The sequence below is a fragment of the Biomphalaria glabrata genome, chromosome 6 (assembly GCF_947242115.1).
Source record: "Biomphalaria glabrata chromosome 6, xgBioGlab47.1, whole genome shotgun sequence".
Lineage (NCBI taxonomy): Eukaryota > Metazoa > Mollusca > Gastropoda > Planorbidae > Biomphalaria > Biomphalaria glabrata.
This window is the reverse complement of record NC_074716.1, coordinates 39953883-39971937: the sequence shown is the minus strand read 5'-3', so window position 1 is coordinate 39971937 and position 18055 is coordinate 39953883.

Genomic DNA, 18055 nt, shown 5'->3' with positions numbered 1-18055 from the left:
TTCAAGCGTGCCTACTTTGAGCTCCAGTGGATTTGATTCTTTTGTTAAGGTGTTATTTAGTAAATGTGTTTTGATGGTTGGTTGTTTGTAGTTTAGTCCGGGTGTAATGTTTGAAAACCTGGTAATTTTTTCTCTGTTATTGGGTAGGTGGTGTTTTAGGGCTAGTTCGTCAGTAAGTTGGATCAGAGTCCTTTGCTTTTTTTGGTTGTTTTTCCTATTTCTCTGTGTTAGTAATTTATTTGGATGATCGTCCTCCAACCTTCTGTATCTCTCAATAGCTTCTAATGCTGCTCTGTTGCGCCTTAACTTAAGAGGTTCAATATTGGAGTCTATTTCACAGGCTGCTGTGGGAGTAGTTCTCATACCTCCACTAATTAACCGCAAGGCTTGGTTTTGGATTGTATCTAATGATGATTGATAGGTTTTGTTGGCAGCTACTTGTATGGAGAGACAGTTATCCATTACAGATCTGACATATCCAGTGTATAACTGTCTTAAGGTTTTCTTTTCAGCTCCCCAGGATGTTCCTGCTAGGTGTTTTATTATGTTTAATCTTTGTGATGCCTTTTCTTTTAAATCTGCCATAAAGTGTTTTAGAGACAGTCTTTGGTCTAGTTTTACACCAAGATATGTTGGATTTTCTTCTTTATTTATTGGCTGAGAGTCTATTTTTAGGATGTAGTTTCTTTTTGCTGTTTTGTTGCTGTGGCTAAAGATTGAATAAACTGACTTTTCTTTGTTTATTTCCATTTTCCATAATTTTGAATATGTGGAGATAGTTGTGAGGGCTCTATTTAGTTTGGATCTAGTCAGCACTGGATATTTCTCTGTAGTCCAAATTAAAAGGTCGTTTGCATAAAGTGCCTTATTGACCGAAATGAGGTCCGGGAGGTCATTCATGAAGATTAGAAAGAGAGTGCAGCTAAGACCTGAAACTTGTGGTAGTCCTTCTTCCAAACTTTTTTTTACTAGAGATGGCACCTTCGAATCGGGTTTGGATGGTTCTGTTTTTTAAGAATGCCCTGATCCAGTTGTACATTTTTCCATGGATGCCCATTTTTTTCATCTTCAAAAATAGACATTTTCTCCACACTCTATCATAGGCTTGCTGCAAATCTATAAATACTGCTTGTTTTCATGAAAATCTTCTACTGTGTCCTGGATAAAACGAAAGAGGTGGTCTTCTGTTCTACTTGCTTTCCTGAAGCCAGCTTGTGCATTGTGGAGTGAGCAAGTACTTTCTAGCCACCAATAAAGTCGGTTATTGATCATTTTTTCTGCCATTTTGCCAATGTTGGATGTTAGAGAGATTGGTCTATAACTTTTTGGGTCTCCAGGTGGTTTATTTTTATTTAAAATGGGTATTATGTTTGTGGTTCTCCATTCCTGTGGTATGTCTCCAGTTTTCCATGTATGGTTGATAAAGTTAAGTATACAGTTTTGGGCCTGTGGTCCTAGTCCCCGAATCATTTCATTTGTTATTTTATCGGGTCCAGGGGATTTTCTTGACTTGAGGCTTTTTAGGGCAGTATTCAGCTCATGTAGAGTGAAGGGAGTGTCAAAGATCTGACAGTTGACTGTTGGAGCTTTTTCTTCTTTCTTTAAGATATTACTAAAGGCCTGGTCCAATTGTTTTCTTGGCTTTGACTTGTTAATGCTGGCAAAATATTTATTGAAGGTTTCAGCCTTTTTAAGGTTTTCTGTTATTATGTCGTCAGTGTCTTTTATAGGTTGGGGGTTTGTTATTTGTTTCTTTCCTGCTAGCCGGTGCAGAAGGGTCCAGGCCTTTCGACCATCCTTGTTTAGATCTAGTTGTTCGCATGTTGTGGTCCACTTTTTCTTTTTTTCTGTTTTATTTTTGTATCTTATAAGCCCTGTCAATTTGTTGTACGTTGTCTTGTTCTCTCTAGTAGGATTTTTTTCTATAGTCTTCCTGGTCATGTTTCTTTCTTTTACTAATTTATCTAATTCAGGTGTCCAAAAAGGTTTGTATTTCTTAACTTGGCCTCGGGGGATGTATTTTTTTGCTGCTTGTAAGATGTTGGAGACTATAGTTGAGTAGGTTGAATTGACGTCTGTCTCAATTACGCTTGATAGTCTTGTGTCTGTTTCTTGTGAAAAAGCTGCCCAGTTAGCTTTTTTATAGTTCCATCTAGTTGTTTTGTTGGATTGGTATCTACCTGGCGTTCCAATATTGAGGAGTATAGGCCTGTGGTCACTACCTATGTCTTCAAGTACTGTTATTTTAGAAGAGTCGGTAATGTCTGTAGAGATAAAAGTTAGGTCAGGTCTGCTAGTTGTGTTGTGTGCTCTGTGGAGGAAAGTTGGAGGTGTAGTTTTGTTTTGCAGAAGGTGTAGGTTAGAGGCATTTGTTACATCCTCTATTTCTTTGCCACGCTTGTTGTAGTGTGGGTAGCCTAGGGAAGGTGTGTGTGCATTGAAGTCGCCAGCTATTATTGTCCTTGTGTAGTGTGGTAGTTGTATGTCTATTTCTGCTGTTGATGATGGTGGGCAATAGTAGTTTTTGATGGTGTACTTTGTTCCTCCTCTCCAAAGAAGTATTTCCTGCGTGTCGATGTCTGTATTGTTCTGTATTTGTTTTACTGTGGCTTGTGTGTCGTTTCTTATGAGGGTCATAATTCCCTGGCATTTGGTGCAAAGGCATCTGTACTGTGTGTAGCCTGTGATGTTTATTTTTTTCTTGGGCAGTAGTGTTTTTTGCAATAGCGCTATGTGTATATCATGCTTCTTGAGTATGTGTTGGAGTTCTGTTGTCTTGTTTTGTAGGCCTAAGATGTTGAGTTGCAAAAGGTTTAGGTGTTTGCTGCTAGTCTGTTTTTTATTTCCAGTAGCTGACTTATCACAGGCAGTCCTGGAAGAAACTGCCATGCGCAGACCTTTTACGAGGCGACGTCTGAGCTCGTATGGATTTTTCGTTAAATTGGCATTTAGTGTAGGCTGGGTGTTTCCTCAGACTTTTTTTAAATATATAAATATATAGTCCCCGCATTTTAAGGGAGTTTTCGGTCTTGCCAATTTTCTCCAATACTGACATAAAAGGAAACATCTAGGTCTGAAGACTGTAACCGGAATATCCATGGGACAAGGTGGGGTTGGCCAATGGTCCATTCTCCGCCATCCATAGAGCTCTTCAAATGGAACTTTTCTGCAGTAGAAAGCTTAAAGTGGACTGTGCCCTGGGTATGCTCTGTGGAATCGTCACATCCTGGATCCAGGCCCCTTCACGATATCACATTCACCAGATTTAGAAAAAAAACACTTCATGTTGGGTTTATGTCTAGTATTAGAATGTAGTGAGACAAGGACCTCCGTCTGGTGTAGTGCAATCCAGACCTCTGTCAAAAAGCACCTAGAGGGGGGGAAGGTCCACTATTATTCACTTAGTGAAATGCAAGTGGAAAGGCAGTGGGGTTATTTATTTCTCTTGGTCATTTCCAAGCCCCGATACCCACACGGGGGAGTATCGCCACAGAGTGGAGGTTTGGAGTCAGAGTTTTCCTTCTCCTAGATGGGTTGCGTTATTTAGGCTGACGTGCCCCATCAACACGAAGCTAAACTGGTTTTGAGGCGCCAGTGTTCCGCCTTTCATCCCTTCTCCTGTCAGTTTGTAAGAACAGGTTCCGCCGGATTTTTGAGAAAATCACACGTGAAGGCCAAGAGCTGGATTTGACTGTCAGAGGCATTTAGAGACGCAAGCCATGGGAGCATTTCTTGGAAAGTGGGTGCTTATCCCCACTTTCACCCCCGGCATTGACAGTCCTTTGGAACCCATATATGCTATAAAGTAAATTCTTATCGAGTCGCCCAACCCCTATTCTTTAATGCAAAATGCAATCAATAGCAGAAATTATAAAAAGGAGCGAGAATTAATCGTTTTCATTTTACCGCCCTTCCCATTTCCAGACAGAGTTTGTGTAATTTGACATTTATCATTATTTTAAGAAAGACTTTGCTTTGGAAAAGTTATAATTCAAACGAAATTTTTCAATATAACAGTCACGGTTGAGATGAGTTCAAAAGCCAGATAATCTTTTCCTAGTCGACTTTTTCCAACCTTTACTCTATCTCATATTTTTCTAGTTAAATACATTTAAGACTATAACTCACAATGTATGCTAGAATTTTATTGAATATTATTAATCGAATTTTTTTTTTCGGCGGCGATCTTCAAAACCTTAATCTAAATATGTGGGGTATATGTGGGGACTGTAAATTCATATTAGAATATTTATCTCATTATTCAAAAGGCACTTTATAATAGAATGAATAATGAGCTGTAGGTCAGGAGAATGCGTTACTGCAGTGAAGAATGCCAGAAAACGCTTTTAGCGTCGAGGCTTCGCCCCGAACCTCACTGATGAATAATAAGCTGTAGATGTCAGGAGAATGCGTTTCTGCAGTGAGAAATGCAAGAAAACGCTTTTGGCGTCGGGGCTTCGCCCCGAACACCACTAATAAGTAATGAGCTGTAGATGTCAGGAGAATGCGTTTCAGACGTGAAAAATGCAAGAAAACGCTTTTGGCGTCGGGGCGAACCCACTAGTAAATAATGAGCTGTAGATGTAAGAAGAATGCGTTTCTGCAGAGAAAAATGCAAGAAAACACTTTTGGGCGTCGGGGCTTCGCCCCGAACCCCACTTAAGAAGCTTACAGCACTCTCCCAGACCCCCAAGCTTGCAAGAGAAAGACTGTTTTTTTTTTCTGTTTTTTTCGCCGAAGATTGAGAAACAGTCTTATTTTATTCTCATATGTCGAATATATATATATATGCTGTACGCACGTTTATGCATAGGGTTAGGGTTTACTGGGCGTTAGGGTTAGGGTTTGGACAAAAATCGCCCCCCCCCACTCCAAAGTTCTGGATCCGCCAGTGACCACAGACAAGCTCTTTTGAAGTGGAAGTTAGACACAGAAGACGAAAAGCTTAAGGCAGAACCAGAAAAACTGTCACATGTTTCATGAGCACATTTAGAAAAAATCAGCAGTATTAGAAATAAACATATAAACGGATGTTCTGAGCAATTTGAGATGTAAGCCTCGGACAACGAGTTCACACTGGATGTCATGAACAACGAATGCGAGATTGATGTATTGAGTAATGAATGTGAGATTGATGTATCGAATAACGAATTGATGTCTCGAATAACTAATTGTGACATTTGTCTTCTGAACAACGAATGTAAGATGTAGACCTAGGTTTTGAACAAGGATGAACACACATTTTTTTGTTTCTTTTTCTTTTCTTAGATCTCAGTCTGCACTTCATACGCTACAATCAACCAAAATCAGTGCCGTAGATAGGGTGGGGGGGGAGGAGGGGGAGAATTTGAAGATCCCCCGGGTTCCCACTTGAGGGGGGTCCCCATATTATGGTCCGAAATTTGTTTTTAAATAAATTTAATATTACGTCACTGCCATGTAATCTTGCTTTTCACGTTGTTATATAACAGTGTTTCTCAAACTTTTTTGTCTGCGGGCACACTAAAAAAACTACAAAAATTTCGCGGCACACCACGAAGAGCTATAGTTGTTTTATAATAAAACGAAAAAAAAAAAGATTTGACCTGTTTTTAAGTATTACATTTAATGTGAAAGGTGTGCCTGTTTTTGAGAGCAAATGCGATCTAATCGAGGCTCCAGAGTCGACAAACAAACTCGCATTTCATTGTCTATTGCAAGAAGTCTCTCTCTTTTCTTAGATTTGATTTCAGTCAGTGCTGAAAATCCAAACTCACAAAACCATGAAGATGCAAATGGAAGAATTATTTTGATTGCTTTTAAACTGATTGCAGAATATAACTTGTTGATTGAAATCCAAAACATATTCAGGCTTTTCTCGGCAAAACTTGACTTAAGAACTGCATCGTTTTTTTTTAAATCAATGAGCTGCTCTTCTTCTTCAGTTGTAAGATTTGTAGCTTCATTGTTTCCAAATGGAGAGCTGACCCATCCATAATCATTACTTCAAACTTTTGGAAAGTAATGCTGCTATTCTGACTGCAGGTGTGTCAAAGTGTCCAGAATTTCTGGGGTGATTTCTTTAGTTGAAGCACATTCATTGTAAGTAGGAGAAACAAAAACACATTTCAAGATCTTACTTTGCCACAAAGACAATTTTTTCACCAAATGACTTCAGTTTTGAGGATGCAGTGATGATGGTTTCCGATGGTCCTTGAAGACTTAAATTCAATGAATTTAATTTGTCAAATAAATCAGAGAGAAATGTCAACTTAACCCACCAGATCTCGTCATGAATAGAAAATCCAAAGTCTTTTTTTTTCAGCCTCCAAGAATGAAATCAGCTCAGCCTTGAGATGGACGACACACTTTAACACTTTTTCCCCTGGAGAGCCAACAAACGTGTGATACAGGAGACATTTGTAGTCTGAATCCATTGCTTCACAGAGCTGAGAGAAAAGTCGGGATGCAAGCGGTTGAGATTTGATGAAGTTTACAACTTCAATCACTTGATCCAGAACAGACATCAAAACTTTCGGCAAATATTTGAAGGCAAGAGCTTCTCTGTGGATCACGCAGTGAACAACTAATACATTTGGATTTTCTTGACGCACAAGAGTGATGCATGGAAGGACAGCCATCGGTGCAAGCGCTGACACAGTTGTCCACTGTAGTTTGAAGAGAAAAATGTTTTCGTTCACCACTTTGAAAATATCTTCGCCTTTGGTCGTAGTCTTTGCAAAATAAGAATTCGTTGACACATTTTTCATCCTTTATGAACCGAATAAAAGCTAGCAGCTGGGCTTTGCCGCTAACGTCAGTAGATTCATCAACTTGAAGAGACCACAGCAGAGACACCTCATCGTCAGTCACATCTAAGTGTTCGCCAATTTGATCTTGTAAATCTGATCTTCAATTCTGCACGAGATAGTATCATTTGACAAAGGAACTTTTTTAACTTTTTCGGCGGCATCGGGTCCAAGGATAGTTTCAACAACTATTGCTAAAGCTGGTGCAATGACTGATTCAGTCTTTGTGTGTGCTTTCTTGCGTTTTGCTAATAACTGAGCCACCCTATAACTTGCAATCAATCCCTTTTCAGGCAGCTTTAGGTAGTTCGTAAGTTTCTTAGCTTGTTTATTTTGTTGAGCCCTGATGTTTTCGAAGTATTCCTTCTATTGCGCTTTTACAGCTGGATGTTTTGTTTCCAAGTGTCTCTTCAATTTGCTTGGAACAAGCGCCTCATTCGACAGAGTTGCATTGCAGACCAGACAGAATGGCAATGGAGCATCTTCAGGTCCGAAGATATGAAACCATATCTGATGTAATCTTCTTTGTACCTTCGTTTGGTTCCTTGCTTTTCATTTAACGCTTTCGCAGTTTCATTCTTGCTAACGTATTTCTCCATGGATAACAATGAATAAGGCTTAGTGATAATTTGTTATTATTAGCATACACCTAAACAATTTACATGAAACACATCGCTTATTATTATCGTTACCAATTCAATAACTGCTGTCATTGCTGTGCGTCTAAGGCGGCCAACATTTGATTCATTAAAAGAATATATTATGTATAGTGGACAATTCCATAACCTGAAAAGCTAACACCCCTTTCCGTCACTATGGAGCGATCCACTACTATTACTGGTCGTTGCAAGAGATGATGTCATCGCAACGTAAAATACAAATTTAATATTAGGCAGACCTGTGTAACGCTGCACGGCTGGCGTTCTGAAAACTCACGCGGCACACCTGCAGATCTTCGCGGCACACTAGTGTGCGGCGGCACACAGTTTGAGAAACACTGTTATATAAGTTAGTGCCCCTTTTGTATGTATTCCACACATATTATTAACACTTTCCGTGCGGGGTTACTCTTAATTTCAGGGAGTAACTTCCATAGTTCTGACTAGTGACGGATAAACTGTCACATATGTTTCATGTGCAAATTTTGAAAAATCAGCAGTACTGGAGAGATATTCCGAAGCGTGTAGTAGCAGCTATGTAGTAATTAGAAAAAACAAACTCAAACTTACGTGGTCACAACCCAATCCTGGGAGCTTCCTAGCTTCCTAGCATCTTTGAAATTTCTTGCAGAATTTGATGAAGTTACAAAACACCATAGAATCGAATATGGGAAGACTTATTATTTGTCTCTAGAAATTCAAAATGAGTTTATTAACTTGATGGGCAATAAAGTTAGGGAATCAATTGTTGGGAAAGTCAAACAAGTTTGAAACTTTTACCTAATACTTGATTCCACCCCAGATGTTTCTCATCAAGAACAGGTATCCCTAACAGTTCGTTACTTGGATGTTGATAATTCGAAATAAAAGAATCATTCATTGGTTACTTTGATATTTTGAAACATGATGGACAACATTATGAAGAACTTGTTCAGAAAACTCTTAAAGACATTGGACTGGACTTTGATCTGTGCAGAGGTGAAACCTATGATAACGCAGCCACAATGAGTGGCCGTCTGTCTCTTAGACATAAATACAAAGGCAACATTTCTAAATTGTGATGATCCCTCTCTGAACCCGGCAGCTCTTCATTCATAAATCCGGCAAGTGTCACCTTTTTTTTTTTTTTGGAACAGTACATGAATTGTTCAACTTTTTTCCAATTCACCCCAGAGATTGGCCAAACTGAAAGAAGATGGAGCCTGGAGTTTAAAAAAAAGAGTAATACAAAGTGGTCCGCAAGGGAAGAACCTACGTCGGCAGTTTCCTTGCATCTTGACAAAATAATCAAGCTGTTGGAGAAACTTTCTATATCAACAGCAAAAGAATGGACACTTAGAAAAAATGCACAGAATCTTCTTCATGCAGTGAAAAATTTTGAATTTTTTGCTTATCTGGAATTCTGGTCAAATCTCCTGCTCCTAATCAATATAGTTTAGAAGAAACTACATAGTCTGGACTGCATATATGGGAAGCTGCTGAAGTAATTAAAACCCTTTCATGCTTTCTGCAAAATGATGAGAAACTGACAAAAGTGGTCACCCAAATCATCGAAAAAGCAAAAGAAGGTAGTAAATCTATGGATTTCCTGTAATTAAAACAACCAGAAGAAAGAAAAGACTTGATGTGGAGTTGAGTTCTGATGTAATACTGTCAGTATAACTGCAATTCAAAACAGTAGCGACAGAAGTGCTGGACAGACTTCATATGGAGATGAAGAACAGGTTTCAAAGGCTGGAAAGCCATGTGGACACCTTTGGGTTTCTTCTTGAACCAAGACACTTCTTGGAGTCTATGGATGATGACACACTGATGAAAAACTTTCTTACTTTTTACTGTATGATGAAATACAGGCAAGTCGCTTGTTTAATGATGCCATTGATGCACGAGCACTTTTCATCAACAAACCATTGCCATTTTGAGGAAGTTGGCTTGCAACATTCATCCGAATACCGCTAACTCAGGCCACTTCCATTGCGTCATGTGAGAGATCATTCTTAAAGCTCAAGTTAATCAAAAACTATCTCAGGAGCACAATGGCTTTAATGTAAGTGGAGTCACAAATACTAGACACTATTGATGTAGATGATGTTATAGATGCTTTTGCTGCACCGAAAGCACGACGTGAAGCGATATGAATTGAGATTTGTCTCTTGTGCATTGTTTTGTCAATGAACAACGGTATTATTCATTTAAAGAGTCTTAATGATTATTTCTTGTTAATTTTACTGGTATACTGTACCAATTTGAATGTAGGGTTATATATTTATTAAGTACATTATCTCATGTCATGATGTTGAATGTCAAAATGCAAGGGGCCCCCAAAGAGGTCAATCCCCCCCCGGCCCCCAAATCTCTAGCTACGCCCTTGACCAGAATCTTCATAAAATATTAAAAACACAATTGTATCATAAATTTGTTTCTCAAGTCGAACGTTAAAGTTGCGAGGATAACGACTTTGGACTTATTTATTCATTTTAATCTTTTTTTTTTTTAATTGTATCCAACGTTGTTTAGAGGAATCGTATTTCCATTTTTAATTAATTTCTTAACACACATCAATAGGCCGATTATTCGTGGAATCGATCTCGTATCGTTGGAGTATCGTTGTCGAAATCTAAACATCAATGAACTTTGTGTAAAATTATATGGAATGCTTTCGCCGCCCATGAGATGACAAAAACTTGGATTCTTCTCTTGACATCATGTGTCATCACGAATATGTCAAGTGTCTCTTTACCCAACTGTCACACATACAGGCACGTTTTAACACATGTCTTCATTGTCCTGGTGTCTCTTTCACTTGAAGCAATGTCAAGCATTTTTTATTATAAAGAAATTTAATCATGCACAGATCTTGTAAGCAGTATAAAACTTTAAAATATTTAAAGAAAAGTCAAGGAAACCAAGAAGCGTTAACGCTAACGCAGGAGCCACTAATAATGTTTTGCCTCAAAGCTCAGGTCTTGAACTGCACATGAGAATTAAGACATTACACAGCATTGTAGACAATGTTTTACAATAATTAGTGGAAACAGGCTTGTGGACAACAAAATAATTTATTTAAAACATATAAAATTAAATAGAAAGATTTGAGTTGAAAATTCAATCGAAAGTATTAAAAAAAATAAGGTAGATACAAGTTTTCCCACTACTTTCCCTATTTCGGTAAGTGTTTCATCCCGAATATTTTAATGGTAATTATGACTTTTAAAGTTACGTTAGTTTGGGTTTTTGTTTTTTTTTTCTAATGTACTTGAATGATACGCAGTAAGGGGCAGCAGGCTGAGCGGTAGATTGCTTGGCTTCCAAACGGGGTACGGAGTTCGAATCCTGGTGAAGACTAGTATTTTCAATTTCGGTGAGTCCACCCAGCTCTAATGGGTACCTGACATTAGTTGGGCCACATGACACCCTCGTTAACCGTAGGCTACAGAAAAAGATGACCTTTACATTAGGCTATCTGACCAATAGATCACAAGGTCTGAAAAGGGAACATTTTTAAGGGGCAGCGATTAAGTTGTAGATTTTATATGTAATGGTTTTGTCTTTGTTATAATACTGGAGGAATTAATACGTTGAAAGTTTTACATACTTAGAATTATAGTTATCCTATCCTTGTATATACTTTAGTTACAACGAGTTTCTATTATGAGGAAGAAAAAATAATATTTCCAGCTATGCTCATGTAATTATTAATATCCTATTGCTGGTAGCTGTAATTTTAAACTAACACATCTTAATCTTGAAATACATCTGTGAGAATTGTATCCTACTATTTAGATATATGATGTGAATTGTAAATACATTTTTGGTGAGATAGGAGGCTTTATTATGTGCTATGCGTTATATTTTGGCTACTAGGATCTATGTATAGTTCATATTTAAAGTTATTGTAACTGTTCAAAAAGATTTTTTTTAAAGTTAGCCATTGCTAAGATTATGTTATGTTTCAAAGTCGGAGGTCGCTAAGAAAGAAGCTGCTGTTACATGGGAGTGTTAGGTCAACTACATACGGGGGGCATTCTTCTCCACCTCCGGGTGTTCCCCTCGACAGGAGGATCTTTTTGATTTGGTGAATGCCGTGGGCTGTCACTTTTGGGGGGAATCGGGTTTGTTGTTGTCCCTGTGTCCCGCAGTGTCACTTGAAGTCGTCAGCTTGTCAACTCGTACACAGAGCCCCCGTGGTGCCCTTCTACAGCTCTCCCGGGCATGTCACGAAGAGACGGCACTACTGGGTGGTCTGTCCGCCTCCCGCCACCCATTTTACTTATACATCTGGGTACTTACTTGGGATAACTTCTAGTGCTACTGCATCAGTCATTATTTTTTTCCTGCTACAAAATTAAGGGCATAATTTATAAAACAGAATGTCAGGTGTATATATGCATGTATGTAGGCTATATATGAATTGATCTTAGTTATAGAAATCCACACCGTTAGATACATTTTGATAAAAAAACTTAGCATGAATATACTTTAGATTATGGCCAGGACGTAATTTATGTTGGAATCCACCGCCAGCTCCCAGGGGTCCTTTGTTTTTCTTTATTTGCATTAATTTTGTTTTAACTTTTAGAATACACTCGGGCAAAGCTGGGAATCTCTGCTAGTATTAATCTAGAAACCCCTATACCAACAGGAAAACTGATAAATATTGCCTGTTTATTACAAACCTTCTATCAACTCACCAGTGGCGTAGCTAGGGTATGTGATGCCAGTGCGGCAGCTCCTCACGATGCCCTCACCCCCCCCCCAAAAAAAAGATAACGAAATAAAACAGCTAAAAGTCTTTTTTTTCGAACTAATTTGTTTTCATTGTTAAAGTAATGCTTTTTTTTTTGTTTTCATCAATTGCTAAATTAATGAATTAGTAAATTTTCCAGCTTTGTCTTTGCTGAGTGGTCATTAAAATTTACAAGAAGCAGTGGATTCTGTTTTTAAAGTGACTGAAACTAAACAGAATAATACTGAAATTATTATCCAGATCTAGAGTCTCTAGAGGTAGACCTATACTAACAAGCCATAGATCAAGATGAAACCCGCGTACTGAGCAATGATTCACAACATGTACCATGTGCCCCAGAAGAAAGTGGGCGTGTAAAAGTGCGGGTCTTAGGAGATTTTAAAAAATTTAGTCAATTTGATTCAACCTGGTCTACAGTTTATGTTTCATTTACGAAAGAACATCGGAGATGAACAAAGGTAGTCGGTAGACAATAATGAAACTTTTCAAACACATTCGTTTGTATTTGTTCATGTATATTTGTTCATTTATATTTGTTCATTCATATTTGTTCATGTATATTTGTTCATGTTTATTGGTTCATGTTTATTTGTTCATATTTTTTTGTTCATGTATATTTGTTCATGTTATATTTATTGTTTTTACTGAGAAAGTTTATCCTAAGTTTGATGCTCCTCACCACATGATGCCCCGTGCGGACCGCACCACCCGCACATGGCTCTGCAACTCACCTTGTCTGTCTTTCTGTCTGTCTGGTAAAAAGTTTGTCCGTGTTATTTCTCCCACACCCATCCTGTAATCAAGTTGAAACTTTATTCTATCAAGCAAACATGACTAAAAATTAGCCAATCAGTCAATTAGTTATTTGTAATTAATTATTTGTTGGATATCAAAAAAATGGAAATAGCTTCTCCATTATTAAGTGACATATAGTTGTAATAGCGGAGTTCTTTCCCTTAGATAAACTTTTATTCTTCTTTTTTTAAAGATTTTTTTTAACTTGCTTGTAAAACCTGGACATTTGACAGCTCTAACAATTTTCTAGAAATTTTGACAGTTTATGTATATCCTTGGAGAAAGACGGTCGGCAACTCTTGCATGGTGCCCCAACGGTCCAACAGACTAAGGGATAAGGTAAAGGTAAAAAGGTTTATCCTTGGAAACAAAATTACTAGTTAATTGACCACATAGTGAAAACTATTTTGAACACGTTTTCAGCTGGTATTCCCGCATTCGACTCAAATGTTTCTTTCTATTTAGTGAAGGATTGAATAAATAAATAGAAGTTCATGAACATTTTGCGCACTATTTTATGTAGAAATGATCTGGACTCTAATAAAAGACCTTGATTGTGCAAGCTGACTAGAGAGGCTCTTTGCAGAATTTGAAGCATCACAAGAATGAGACATTTTAGACCGCCACCAGCTTCATAAAAAAAGGAAGGAATTAATTTTTCTAAAAACTTTTATTTTTTTATGTTAGTTCTTTACAATATAATATATTAGCTAACAAGGGAAAAAAAGTTGGCAGTTGGTCAAATTTGCGCAGCATGGTGTGAATGTGGGCTGGTGAGAGAAACTATAAGCTGCTGTATCTAGATCTAGATAGATCTATCTAGGTGTCCTATTGCCGTACAGATCAATTTTTTAAATTTATTTTGAAGCTTAAATTTCGCGAATGTGTGTTAGAGAGAGAGTGAGAAAGAGAGAAAGAGAGAGGTAGGAAGAGTAAAAGAGAGGAAGAAAGAGAGATTTGGGAAGAGAGAGAGAGGAACAGAAAGAAAAAAGGTGGAAAGAGAAACAAAGAGAAACGTGCCAGAGAGTAAGCCATTACGGGTGGTGGCGGACGAGGATAGAAAGAGAAAGTGAGAGTGGGAAGAGATTAAAAGAGAAGGAGAAAGAAGGAGAAGAGGAAGATAGAGAGAGAGTATGTGTCAAAGAGAGAGAAGGGAAAGAGAATGGGAAATACAAAAGGTGAAAAACAGAAGTACTAAGAGAGAGGAAGGGAAAAAAGAGAGAAAGAGAGAGAGATTAAGAGAGAGAGAGAGAGAGAGAAAGGGAGCAAGAGGGAGAAAGAGAGATTGAAAGAGAAAGAGAGACATTAAGAGAGAGAATGAGAGAGAGAGAAAGAATGTGAGAGAGAAAGAGAGCAAGAGAAAGAGAGCAAGAGAAAGCAAGAGAGAGCAAGAGAGATTAAAGGAAAAAAGATTAACAGAGAGAAAGAGTGCAAGAGAGAGAAAAAGCGAGAGAGAGGGGGAAAGAGAGAGAAAGAGAGCGGGAGAGAGAGAAACAGAACGAGAGAGAGAGAGAGAAAGAGAGCAAGAGGCAGAAAAAGAAATGACGTTTCACCTTCTTTGGCCAGCCCCATTTGCCACTCTCTACTATATTTCATCAGAGCCCTGTTTAGTGTACATTCCTGTATCTAGCTCCCACTAGGGTGGTCTGGATCTGGAAACAAAGACTTGTCAGTATCCAACTTGACATCGACATTTACACTTGACATTTGAAAAAAAAAATTATGAATAGCAACTTTTCAGATCAAGTCTCCGACTTTATAATCTTGTCTTGTTATTCTGAGACAGAGGCATGTCTTTAAAGGTGGCGTAGACATTTTGTTTTCTTACAACATAGATATATATATGTATATCTATATACTAGCATTTCCCAGCGGCTAAGCCCGTCGATTTGTCTGAGGCTAAATATATTGTTTATTTTTGTCAGTGTCAGGGCCATTTAATTTATAAATTTAAAAAAAAAATAATTTATGTATTTATTTATTACAAATACAGATAGACAGACAGACAGGCAGCTAGAAAGATAGACAGACAGACAGACAGACATACAGATAGATAGATAAATAGATAGATAGATAGATAGATAGATAGATAGATAGATAGATAGATAGATAGATAGATAGATAGATAGATAGATAGATAGATAGATAGATAGATACCATTTGTTGTTTAACCTTTCATCCAGCCAGAATGTCTCTTTGATAGTACAAGCAAACAGCGAATTCACCATCTTCTTTGTTCTTGTTATGATTTCGGAATGTCCAGTGAAGTGTGCGGTGGTTCCCTCATCAGGCAGTTTCACTTTGATAGGGGCGTTCTAGGGTTATTCCTTGATGAAGTATGCAAGTTTGAAGGTCGTGGTTAGCACTCTCTAGTGACTCTCTTCTAGGGTTCCAATATTCCAGTATCTTGTACAGGATAAAATTGAGATTACACTTTGAGTTATTTCTTCAAACGATCAAATGCAATGAAATTGTAACTTTGCAATGTTATCTGCCTTTTTCCGGAACCACAACGAAAATAATCACCAATTCGAGAATGCAATATTTAGCTTCGGGAAACTCCCGTTTTCCAATTTCTATAACATTATCTATGATATCAGGCTTGTGAATTGAAGCATCAGTTTCGTCAAGGAACATTTCATTAGTTCTCTGCAGCTCTTCAATGTTCGGAGCATAGACCTATATATATTATATCTAGACTGGAAATCGGAAACAAATTCTTATCCGCGATTTATCGGTTCACAGACCTATTTATATATATTTATGTACGTAACTCTTTTTCAAGCTGTAAGGGAAGGCACCCCAAATCTAGGAAAATTAATCTTTTCTGTCTTAGAAAAGTAATGATCTTTAGTTTTCAAAGTTTAGAAATAATGCAAATTATTTCTCGGATTTTCTTTAGAATGGGCTATTAATCACAGAACTATATATTCACGCAAATATATGAAACAAAGCCATTTCCTGTTAGTTATCTTCTTATCTTATATAATACAGACGTTACTTCAAAAAAGAAGATGATTACGTCCTACGCGTCATGCATTTAGTCATGCATATTAACCAATGACATAAATTCTGCCAAGTCACTGGTTTTCCTGGCTAGCTCAGGCAACCCATTCCACGCTGTAATAGCACTAGGGAAGAAGGAGTATTTGACAAATTTGTCCTAGCATATGGGACGAGGAATGTGCCTTTATCTTTGTGTCTTTCATAGTATTTTATTAAATTTTGTTTTGTATTTGAAGATTATGGATCAGTGTTTTATGTATAATTGCTACTTTACTTTTGAGTCTTCTGTCCTGAAGGCTTTCTAAATTTAGTGATTTTACTAAAGGTGTTACTCTAGTCAAATGTGAATATTCGTTTGTTATGAATCTCACTGCTCTATTTTGTGTCTGTTCCAGTTTCTTAATGTTTTCTTGAGTTGAGGGGTCCCAAACGGAGGATGCATATTCTATTATTGGCCTAACCAAGGTTAAATAACATTTTAGTTTTATGTTCTTATTTGATTTATAGAAATTTCTTTTAATAAATCCTAATGCTTTGTTTGATTTTTTTTATAGTTTCATCAATATGTGGATTCCGTGACAGTTTTTCATTTATTATAGTTTCCATTCCCTAACCCTAACTCAAAAGTCCTAGATCGAAATTATTCATGTCTTATCTTATCTTATACATTACAGACGTTACTTAAAAAAAAGAAGATGATTACGTCCTTCGGGTCATGCATTTATTCATGCATATTAACCAATGACTTAAATTCTGCCAAGTCACTGGTTTTCCTGGCTAGCTCAGGCAACCCATTCCATGTTCTAAAAGCACTATGGAAGAAGGAGCATTTGTTCAAATTTAATCATTTATGTATATTTGAATAGATTGATAACCTAGATCTTTCTAGATTATGTATCTAAAAATTGCAAAATAATAATTATGAGACGAGAGTACTCTTATTTTTGATGTTCAATTACTAGATCTAGATCTAAAAATTAAATTATATGTTACATAGGTTAGGGTTGAAAAAAGAAAGACTTTACTTCTTATAACTACTTACAAGATAACGCCTTGTTTCAACTTTTAAAAACATTTCACGACATTTTTTGAGGTGTTAAAAGATCTCCTTGTCCAGTCTAGATATAATATATATAGATCTATGGTTCGGAGCTAATCGAAGGGATGTGAATTTCTTCAATGTGAATTTTCTTGTGAATTTTGAAGACAGAAAACATATTAAAGATAACAAACTTGTTCAGCTTTTGCTGACGTAATAGTATGATTCTATGGAAACACCAACCAGACAATTACTTCAACTGTCACTTTGTGTAAAATTAATTCGTGACATTGTTAGAAGGCAATATGAAAAAAAAAAAAATCCCAATGATACACAACAAAAGAGATTATCATTTTGATGAAATGTGTCAACTTTCAGTTACAAAATTTAAAAAAAAAAAAAAAAAAATTGTTGACTTGTTATTTAAAAAAGAGATGTAAAAAAGGTGAGGCCTACCAGGAATGGAGCTATTGGTGGTAACTTAAAAAAAATATTGAAGATTAGAGAAACTAAGTTTCTACTTGAAGGGAACAATGTCTTCCTGTCAAAATATCGAATGACCGAAATTCCAACAAAGAAAAATATCTATTAGCATAGGATTTAGCAGACTACTTGGGTACTTCCTGAGTTGGCAGCCTCTTCCACCGCGCCCCCCCCCAACACGCACACACAGGATGTCAGGACTAACTTTTTTTTTTTAGGTGCGTCAGTCAGGTAGTGACAGGCAGTGGGCGGTGTCAGCCATCACGTGCCAAAAGTGAGCCATCAGGGGCGATGGCGGACTACAAGTGACATTTTCAGTGGCGGCTCCTTGGAAGGAAGGATACGATGGGAAAGGGGCGGTCATCATTAGGGCCTATTGTTTTCATTTTCGTAGAGTAATTGTTTTAATTACTGTGTTGTATCCTTTAATATTAGTGGCTTGCTGAGTACAATGACATGAAACGTAGGTCGTCGAAACGTTTCAGCATTAATTCTGTGTGGTGCTTGCAGTTGGCAAGTAGTTAGGAAAAATAAAAAC